Raw genomic sequence first — 10,737 nt, forward strand, 5'->3', positions numbered from 1 at the left:
GTGTGTGTGTGTGTGTGTGTGTGTGTGTGTGTGTGTGTGTGTGTGTGCAAATATGACTCTTACATCAGCCAGAATATGAAATGGAGCGAAGGGAAAAAAATGTGAAACAAGCGAAACACTAACGTGTCAACTTGAAACGAGCAAATAGAGACGAACAACAAACAAAACAATGTAATATAATATATGCTGTGTTTACGTTTTCTGGTGTTATGTGAATGAATTTTTTCATTTTTTCCCATTTCCCTTTGAAACAATGCTGCACTTGCATTTTCATCGGTCAATAGAACGCGATTTGATACCGAACGCCAAACAATCCTTCTCGTCGCGCTTTTTTTTCCCTACCGTTCTGCGCCGTAAATCAAAATGTCGCACTGTTGTTGCTGCTGTTACTGCTGCCTGTTTTTTTTTTGTTGTTGTTACTTCTGTTGCTTTTTTGTGTTTCTCCTAACAAATGGCCGGGTTTGTTGTATTTTTTTTTTTTTTTTTCGAAAATATAATAACAACGTTTTTGTTTTCATCGAAATATAAATGTAATTGAGGGGAAAAAAGAGCCCATAATTATTAACTAGTTGATTAGCCGCGATTTTCGATGCTAAATTGGGAGCTAAAAATGATTGTGGATGATGGTATTAAATGGATTCGTTGCAGTCAATTCCCAGCGGGGCTAATTAAAGGTTTAGAACACCACTTCCACGACCATAATTTGATGATTTTGAGCTGATAAAAACCCACCCCAAAGGCGATGATTCAATCGCACAATCATTTTTTCTCTCCCCTCCTCGGTTTCTTCGTCTAATTCAATTCCACTTTGGTTTCGATATTAAATATAAACATGAAAATTGTCTCGATAGCTTGAAACAGCGGCATGTTCGCTTTTTTCACTCTTTTGCTTGGAAATTGTTGATATGTTTTTGAACAATTGGTTTCGGAGATATGGTTTTTTCGTTGGCCACTCCTCTCTTTGATAGGTTATAACAAGGATCGCAGTCATTGCTCACAATATTCACCGTGGAATATTTGTCGGCTTCGAATTACAACAAATCTCAGCAGCATTGAATGGCTTGCTCGCGCGCACGCTATTCAATACAACGAGAGAAAGAACGGAGCAACTGTTCGGGTGAGAGGAAAGGCACATACAGCGCACCTAACATCCCGAAAAGTGAGCAATCATATTGTAAAAAAGACAAACTGAATCCCAATGAAAACGAACACAATGAGCGTCAAATAACAGTGTGTTTTTTTTCTCTCCTTCATTCGTTTTTCATTTTTCCGTTCGCTTTTTTCTTCATTCAGTTGCGATGTCATATGAAAAATAGAATTGAAACAAATCGCAATTGACGCATTTTATTCCCGCCAGTCTCTCTCTCTCTTTCTCCCTCTCGCTCGCTCTGTGCGTTCTGGATCTGCTGATATATTTTTTTGTATGCAAGCTGAAATAGTTTAAATGACGAGAAAAATATGTCATTATCAGCATATTTTTACATTGAAAAATGTGCAGTATTTTATTTTATTTTTTATATTTCGTTGGAAACGAAAAAATGTGTCTGTGTGTTTTTATACAGAAATTACTCTTTTGTACTCTCTCTCTCTCTCTCTCTCTCTCTCTCTCTCTCTCTCTCGGTTGCTATTGCTTTAAATGCGCTTTGGTGCGAAGCACTGAAATTCGTTGTGTTGTGAATTAAACAATGATTTGCAAACTGAAATCTCGGCGATAGATCTCTCTTTCAGGGCGATGAAATCCGTTTTGGGCAAAGAAGAGAGAGAGCACCACTTTGATTTCAAATATATATTCGTATTTATGGTATGTCCGTAATCGCATTCACACCCGACACACAAACACAAGCACAAGCACACCAAGAGCGATAGATTCGGTGAGAATGTGAATGAAGCGGTATTTACGACAACGACGACGACGACGACATAATGTAATCAGAGCTCTCTCTCACAAATGCTAATTTGAGTTTTCGATGGTGTTGCGTTTCGTGTGTAATTCAAAACTTTCAATTTCACACTTTTTCCCTCACCGATTCTCGTGCATCGTGTGTTCTTTTTTGCCAATGTGAGCGAGCGAGAGAATAAAAACGGCAGAGCGGGAAAGACAGACATAGAGCGTACGCAAGTCTGGCTCGTTGTTCATGGCAATAAATTTGATGCTTATTAATTGTATTGATCTGATTTTAGGAACGTTTTTTTTTTTGATACACCAAATTGATGCATTTTGCACAATACAACAATTTTGTGCTTTTTTCATTCGTGTCGCTTGTTCATAAGCCATGAATATATTCTCCTTAGAATCGACTTTCAAAGCAATTGTTTCACTTTTTATTTTCAGTCGAAATGAATTTTAACAAAAAAAATTCATCTGTGCCTTTCAAGAACTGCCAAGAATTTTCAGCATATTTGTCATAGTTTTTGCCCATTTCGAATGAGAGAGAGAGAGAGAGAGAGAGCGCGAGCAAAAGAAACGAGTGTCAGGGTGGAAGAGAAGAAAAGAGCGATCAAGAGAGAGATGCATGTTTTCGTCTGTTGCAGCAGACAAAACGGGAGCACAAACGGCTGGAATTTCGATTAAATGCGATGCACCATGACAACATTTCTTCTGAACATGCTTAAGCCGTTTGAAATTGAATACGAGACGACGGTGAAACAATCGCACCGGCCAACTTTCAAATGACTAATCGCCTAAAACACCAAACACAAATACACACAATTTCCAAAATTTCTCCAACGTTATTCGGTGTTAAGCCAATTAGTCGCCGAAGAATATGTATGATTCTCTCTCTACATCCCTCTATCTCTCTCTCTCTCTCTCTCTCTGTCTTGCTCTGTGAGTCTCCTTCTTTTCTTTCTCTATTTCTCTCTCCTTTCCGATTAAACGGTATGCATATGGAGCTGTTTGATGCTGAGGCTACAATTAAATCCAACGACGAAAGTTGATATCCCAAAACCGAGAGTGAGGGTGTTTTCCAAAATTACACTCATCATCAAAACAGGGCTACACCTTACCGATATTATTCAAACAACAAAAACACACCACATATTCGCCGTAATAAATCCCCTGCAATGAATCATATATGCAGAGAGAGAGAGAGAGAGAGAGAGAGAGAGAGAGAGAGAGGGAGAGAGAAAGTGAAAAAAGGGCTGACGACACGTACAAAGAAGAAAAAAATCTGCGTGTAACGGGCGTGATGTTTGTATTTATTATTATTTTAATTAAGAGTTTGTTACGTTGTTCGAGATGCTCAATTTTCATGGCATTCATTGGGAAAAAAAACCACTTGTATTGTCAATAAATCTTTGAAATGGGCTTGCACTCCCAAAAACTACAAGACAAATGACAAGTAAACCGCTCACCCGCTTCACATTCAACCCTAATTTTATGTGCACGCCACGGATTTTATGTATGCTGTACTTTTTTTTCCTCTCTCACTCACTCACTCTCTCTCTCTCTCTTTTCTCTCTAGATTCCATTTTAATTGGATATAATTTTACGTGGAATTTCATGTTCGAAATGCAACTAATTGGAACGTTATGGCTAGAGTTACCCATTCGAATAACAGGTCGACAAACAGTAGTCGAGCCAAGAGAGATGCTGCATTGAACATCATCCAAAATAACTAAACATATGTTACTGTCATCGTTACTGTGTCGAATTGTCAATTTGACGCAGTCGAAAACACACATTTCGGCTTTGCTTTAACCGTTTGAACCCGTGTACATGTGCGCGTTTAGCTCGATCTTGTCTTTGGACATTGTTGCATATTGGAAAAACAGGATTTATGATTTATTGGCCCAACCGCATACACATTCATCACTATTTACGATGGTAATAAGCTATTTTTTTTCGTGTTTCGCTTCTGATACACAGAACCAGTAATATTTACTTGATACAAACAAGTTAATGTTTCATTGAAATTGATGCTATGAATTGGATTTTAAACAACTTGAAAAATCGTCATTGAATTATTTGAAGAAAAAAAATTGTCTACGAAAATCGGCTCAGAGAATTCATTGAATTTTGATGAACTACAAATTCTCCTTCCATTTTGAGATAAAACAGGAGCATTGAATTAATGCCATTAACTCAAACCAATTGCAACATTTTAAACTCACCACTATTGTAATAAAATTACCCATCGACTAATTAAATTGGGCCAATTTGCGAATAAAAGTTTCGTACAACTAACGAGTATCCATTACACATAAGCTTTGGATTCAAGGATGTTCTCGTCAACGGTGAATTTATGCCAATTTGAACGATGAACAATGTTTAAACATTGTTAATCCCGTTGAAATATAAACCTTTTTGTGATCATATTGCATTTTTGGGTAGCGAAAATTTTGTAGCAAAAACATTGATTGCCTAGTTGAACTACGATAGTTCCGGTATGAACATATTTTTTATGGATTTTTTTTTGCTTTTTAACAACTGGGAAATGAAGTAAACAAAATGAACTGAGAAGAAAAGACTGAAAAACACACGAATTTTGAAGGTATACAAATACATTCTCCATCAGAAGGAGCATTTGAAATTTTTCCAGGCGAAAGACGACTGATTTTTCTTTTCGGAAACCTCATTGCTACTATATAAACTTATTATGATTAACTCAAAGGTTTCTGATCATTTATAAGCAAGAATAACCCAACATTACTTTTTAATAATTAAAGTTTTTGGTTTGATTGCAAACAAGTGGGCGATTTCATTGGGTGTATCAGCATCAGATCAATGTATACTCACTCACCTTTGTTATATCTGAATTGGAAATATTTTTCTGCATGGAAATATTCAAACGATTCAAATCTTGGCGCTAAATGGGTAATTTTTCCAATTTTATTTTGTCATATTCAAAATGAACATCATAATCAAGAGCTGAATCCCCATCCAGCGCATCTATATATATAAAACTGAATGTTCGTCTGTGTGTGTGTGTGTGTATGTAGCCAGTTATCTCTCCTTTTTTGATTCATGGTTCTAATGTTATGCGGGCCGTTTGATTTCGCGCGGCCTCCAGATGGTTCTTATAAATGCCATTTCGATTTTCGAATTAAATTTTCTGGAGTTTGACGAAACAAATTTTTTTCATTGTTTTTCCATACAATGTACATTAATGTGGATAATCGACATTGGTATCAAATGAAATGGTTTGGAACGGAGATGAACATGGTCACCATCTCGGATAGTGATAACGAAAATGTTAATTAATCGCACTAATAATATTCAAATCACAATAAGAAAAAATAAAGAAGAGGTTGGATCAAAACAAAAGAAAATGTTGGGAACAAATTCTAGCCGAAACGGCGAGCGAAGCGAGATTATTCTAATAATCACAAACTTCGGAAACGATTGGTTGGTTCTCGTCTAATTTTATATCTTTGACGAGTTGGTGATAGCACATTTTTCTTCGTATATTAGAAAGTGGATTTCATTCACACTTTAGTCCAATTCATTCATTCGTTTTCCTTTCTATTTCACTGTTCTACAATTTCATATCAATTTCATTGATTTGATTCAATTGCTTTTGTTGTTGAGTTGCTAAGGTGTTGCTTTCTTGTGCACATTTGTTTATCGTCAACCAAAAATCTCGATTGATTGATAGAGAGAGAGAGAGAGAGAGAGAGAGAAGAATGACACACATTTCAATGGATTAGTGCCATAAATTTCATCTGTCGATTGACGAAAATCTAGGACATGGTGCACGGTTGAGTCAAAGCTTTAGATTGAGTGTGTTTGATATAGAATTATTGGAATTTTTAGTTATCGAAAAAAAGGAGCAAACAGCAGAAGAAGAAAAAAAAATGATATGAAAAACATAGAATTTTGATCAATGATAACGCTAATGATTGGTTCGGTTGGTGTTTGCTGGCAATAAACTTCTCAGAGAAGCTATTCTTTTTATGGAATGTCTGCAGAGAGCGAGAAAAAAAACTGTTTGACTGAATGGAAGTCTATTGGTAAATTGACCGATTTGAGTGCATAATGATGGCAATCTGGCCCAACTGCCCGATATTATCGAGTGTTCGAGCTCTATTTTCGGTTTTCTTAATAAATCGGTCAAATAATGAAGGAAACAAAAAAAAAATACACGCCCGAATATGGTGTTTGGCATTGAAGCGCAAATATTTGTGCAATTACAAAAATCCATTGGTTTGTCTACTGATGAACAATGGTTTGTTTGCAAGGAGCTTCAAGTGATATCATCTTTGGCAACGGATTAGTTGCGAGCGAAAAGAAAGGAAAAGCAAAAGAGAGCAACAAAAAACAACAACAACAACAACAACAACAACGACGACGACGACGACAGAAAAATAGTTTTAAGTGTTCGATGAGCCAGTCCACAAATGGTTGGCATTTCTTCGAATGGATTTCGCTTTAAAAAGTGAATAGATAAGAGCCACCTCCCTCCTTTTTTGTTACCTGACACAAACACCTCGGCTTAATCGACGATTAGCAAACAAGCCACTTGAAGTATTTGCCTTGTTTTGTAGCAACAACGGTTTAGCAGCGACAGAGAGTGAGAAAGGAAGCGAGAGACAAAGAGAGAAAGAGAGCGAGAGAATGATCAAGAGCTGCTGGAGCTGGAGTCAATATCAGTTTGTTTTCATTAAAAGATTTCGATGGGATTTGCAAGCGATAAATGCACCTTACGAACGAAAATCGTTACGCTATTTGCACATTTGGACGAGCAACCTTCTCACGCATCCCATTTAATCCGAATTTAATGATCTGTTTATGTCAAATGCGATTTTATTGCAGCACCTCTGAGAAGCACTGTTGACACAATATCATTATGCACATCTGGATTAAATCCTATTCATACGTCATTTTCAATGGAATAAATCCCCCTAAATATACGCACACACAGAAAGAGAAAGAGAACCAGAGAATTGAAACGCTCAACGACGTAATATTTCAATTGAATTTTTACGACAAATTGCACAATAAAGACCAACATCGCTCCTGGAAACCGAACAACAACAACAACAACGGAAAATACAGAGAAAAAAAAGAACAACAACCATTGATGCAACCGTTTACATTCACAATTCACACCTACGCATTGTGCCACAGTCCATAATCCAGACGCAAAAAGTGAAATGGGTGGCTGACAAACTGCAAACGTTTAACCTGAATGTCAACAATGCATGTGAATATGCTTAACAATGGGATTTTGTCGATGCTCACTCTCTCTCTCTCTCTCTCTCTCTCTCTCTCTCAACACCCGATACTTTTACTCGATTCTCAATGCTCGCATTCAATGAATAAACTATTTGCTGGCATTTTGTGGTCGCCTTTGCTCTAGCTGCTGATAGACATGCTCTGATTTTGCAACAAAGGAGCAAACACAGTATTTGTCATGTAAACAGCAATCAAATTATGATTTTCGAAAACATATGTTACATTGAAATAGCCCAGAAAAACGAATTGACAACACTTTTCGCTCCATGATAATCATAATGGCACCGCTTTCGCTACCCGAATCCGTCTATTTTTGGTTTTGACGCTTTTCGACAGCCATCAAAGAATATGTCATTCAATCTTTTCTCATGTTTCACGCAAATGAATTATTATTATGAATTAGTGCGTAGCACCTTCACCAATTTTATGTAGCCCATTGTTGGAATAGGAAGTATGCTGTATTTTGAAACCAGCCGAACTTTGCTGATCTATTTTGATACAATAATATAGACTACACTGTCATCAACTTACTAAAAAATTACGATTAAAACTGTGAACACAACGGTTTTTGAATTCACCTCATTTCTCACTGAGTTAGACTTTTTTTCTATCTTACAACGGTTCGATTGAAATATACATCTTTTACGCTCTTAAAAACAAACAGTTCATAATAAGTAATCACTTGAAAATGGACACAAAATCATAAAGACCAAAATGAACAAAGACGACTGAATTCGATTTCCTTCTTATGTTTATCTTCTGTTTGCCTTGTAAAAGAGAATTTTGTTTTTTTTTTTCAATTTCTGCTGAGTCAACACTTTCAGCTCATGTTTTTTTTTTTCATTCATCCTTTTGCCACCGATGACTAATAGAAACATGTTAACAACTTAATCACTTTAGAGAAAAATAAATGTGAACGACTTTCGCCATTGTTTTTGAAAAATAAGCTGAGTATCATCTTCTCTTACACCACTTGGTAAATGATGCACTAGCCGTCGCTTGTGTACAGATTTGATTCTGCATAATGAGCTAAAAACAACTGAATCTGCTCACAACATGGCTCAATGTTTTCCAACTACGTTTCATATTAAGCAAAATGAAATGTAATTCATATTAAACAGTAGTTTACGCGAAATTTTCTTTAGCAAAACGAATTGTTTCTATCTAAATAAAGTGAGGCTCAAACTATATGTTTTTTTTTATATATTTGTTTTTCGTTCGTATTTTACTAATTCTAGAACCAGAGACACTATTTCCAAGGCACACAATTGCTCAAGATTGGAATCGTGCACGATCTTCTCCACCTTGGGAAATAGTGCTTTTTAAAATTTCAAAGATTCGTGTAACGTCACTAAGAACCAATGAGTTGAATGGATTACTACAGATTGAAGAAAACATGATTTTTTCATGATACAATTTTGAAACCATTTATTTCGATTTAGTACAATTGAGTGCGCGGTTGTGGCTTTAAAAGTCTCTTTCGATGAAAAAAAGGTAAACCAGTGAGATTTGGACACATTCAGGGGTTTTTTTTGTCTCTGAGAATCAACAATTGTGAAAACAAATCGTGAAATGGAGAGATTTTCTGGTTGATTTTTTAACCAAACGTGTTGCTTGTTTCAGAATCATGGTACATGTTTGATTTTTGTGTTGTCGTGATTAAAATCGGTGGTTAATTTCCTTCAAAAAAAATTACTTTTGAATATTATAATTCAATAAAAAAAAATAATAATCGTACTTTTCATAATGAAATGGAATGAGTTCCATTTTTTCTTTATCAAACTGTAAACATAATTTAGCACATCAGACTGTTGAATAGAGGAAAATATTGATACAAACCGTTTTGAAAAGATCCTTTCTTGTGTGACAGGAAAAAAAAGCGCTGAGAAAACAATTAATTTGTCCATTTAAACCAACAAAAACTCGGTTGTAATTGTCTGTCGATATTTGGGAATTGGATGTTATGCTTGTTTCGTGTATAAAAAATTGGTAAAGTTCGACCTATTCCTCAATAAATATCACATTTCGTCGCAGTGAAAAGAAGATTACAAGTTTGAATGAAATTTGATCAAAAGATCGAGCTAAATATTTCAAACTAAAGAAAAAATTGGAATTCTTCAAACTGTCACTTGGAAGTATCGTCAAAAAGTGCAAAAATGTTACGGTAAAAAATCATCATTTATATCATTTATAAACCAGCAGTGCAAAAGAATACGAGAGTATCAAGAAAATATCAAAGAATATCAAGAAATACCTAAATGTTCTCGAACTGCGGTTCACATTAAGCAAACAAACGAATATCCTTGAGAAATAAAAAAAAAATGTTCTTTCCAATGTTAAAAGTCCTCGTTCCTCCTTCACGTCAGCCTGAAATCAAGTCAAACACCGCACTAATGTGTAATTTGAGTTCAATATTTATTTGTATCAATCACGCGATTTTTCATTCCAATAGTTTGTAATAATGCATTTTTGTTTATTGAAATTAATAATCATAGAATTTGTTTGGTTGTTATCACTAGAATAAAATAGTTTGTTGTTTAAATATCATGTTTTTGTGTTGTTGATTTTTTTTTTTTTTAGTTTAATTTTTCTTTTTGTCACAATAAATAATAGCAGCAAATTTTTGTCTGGTTATAAATTCATTTAATGAGATATAGATATTGAATTTTTTTTTACGTTTTTTTTCATGCTTTTTTTTTGTCATAACGTTTTTAAATGTAAAATATGCGTTTAAAATTGAAATTGAATCAAATTGAATGATTGATATATTCGGTGTGTGTTCACAAAAAAAGAAACGGATGAATGTCCATTTGCGTCGGATATCGTGTATGCACATAAAATTATTGCATTGATAAACCACATCCCAAATGAGTATTCTCGTCGTTTTCTTTGGATATGTTTAAATGCATAAAATCTCAAGCGATAAATTCAATGAATTTGGTTTTTCTTCTTCTTCCCACCTGGATTTATGATTACTTGTTAATACTAATGGAACAATTAACTATAATTGGTTTTTGTTCTAGTAACTCATGGTTTGCGATATGATAGTTTGCCTCGTTTTCGATATGTTTGATTGCAAATGTTCGCTTGTTGTTATAGCCGCTGTATTCTCCGTCTGTCTGCAGTGTGATTTTTCGTTTTTGCCCAATCACCGTTCGAATGAAGCTTTTAACAATATTTTGTTACCATTTTTTAAGAAATCCGAACAATTGTTAAATTCAAGTTAGGAAACAAATAGCGATTAAAATGAAATTCGAAATTTGGAATAAATCAATAGAGAATTAGATCAAAGTATTCTGTTCTATGGTTCAAAATGCCTTAAAAATGCAATTAGTGCGTTGAAATTGTACGAGCAAAATGTGGCTTTATAGAAACATAATGTTTTAAATCGAAAAAAAATTTGGTTTTGACCCGCGTTTTCAATGAGCCAATTTGTTCATCCTAAATTCTATACATAGTTTCTTTTATTAGTGTAACCCTTAATGGAAATGGTTCTTTTAATGTTTTAATTCCTCTCTCTCTCTCTCTCTCTCTCTCTCTCTCTCTCTCTCTCTCTCTCT

Source organism: Sitodiplosis mosellana, unplaced genomic scaffold, assembly GCF_009176505.1.
Source record: "Sitodiplosis mosellana isolate CC-2019 unplaced genomic scaffold, AAFC_SMos_1.0 Smas_scaffold_6165, whole genome shotgun sequence".
NCBI classification, from domain to species: Eukaryota; Metazoa; Arthropoda; class Insecta; order Diptera; family Cecidomyiidae; genus Sitodiplosis; species Sitodiplosis mosellana.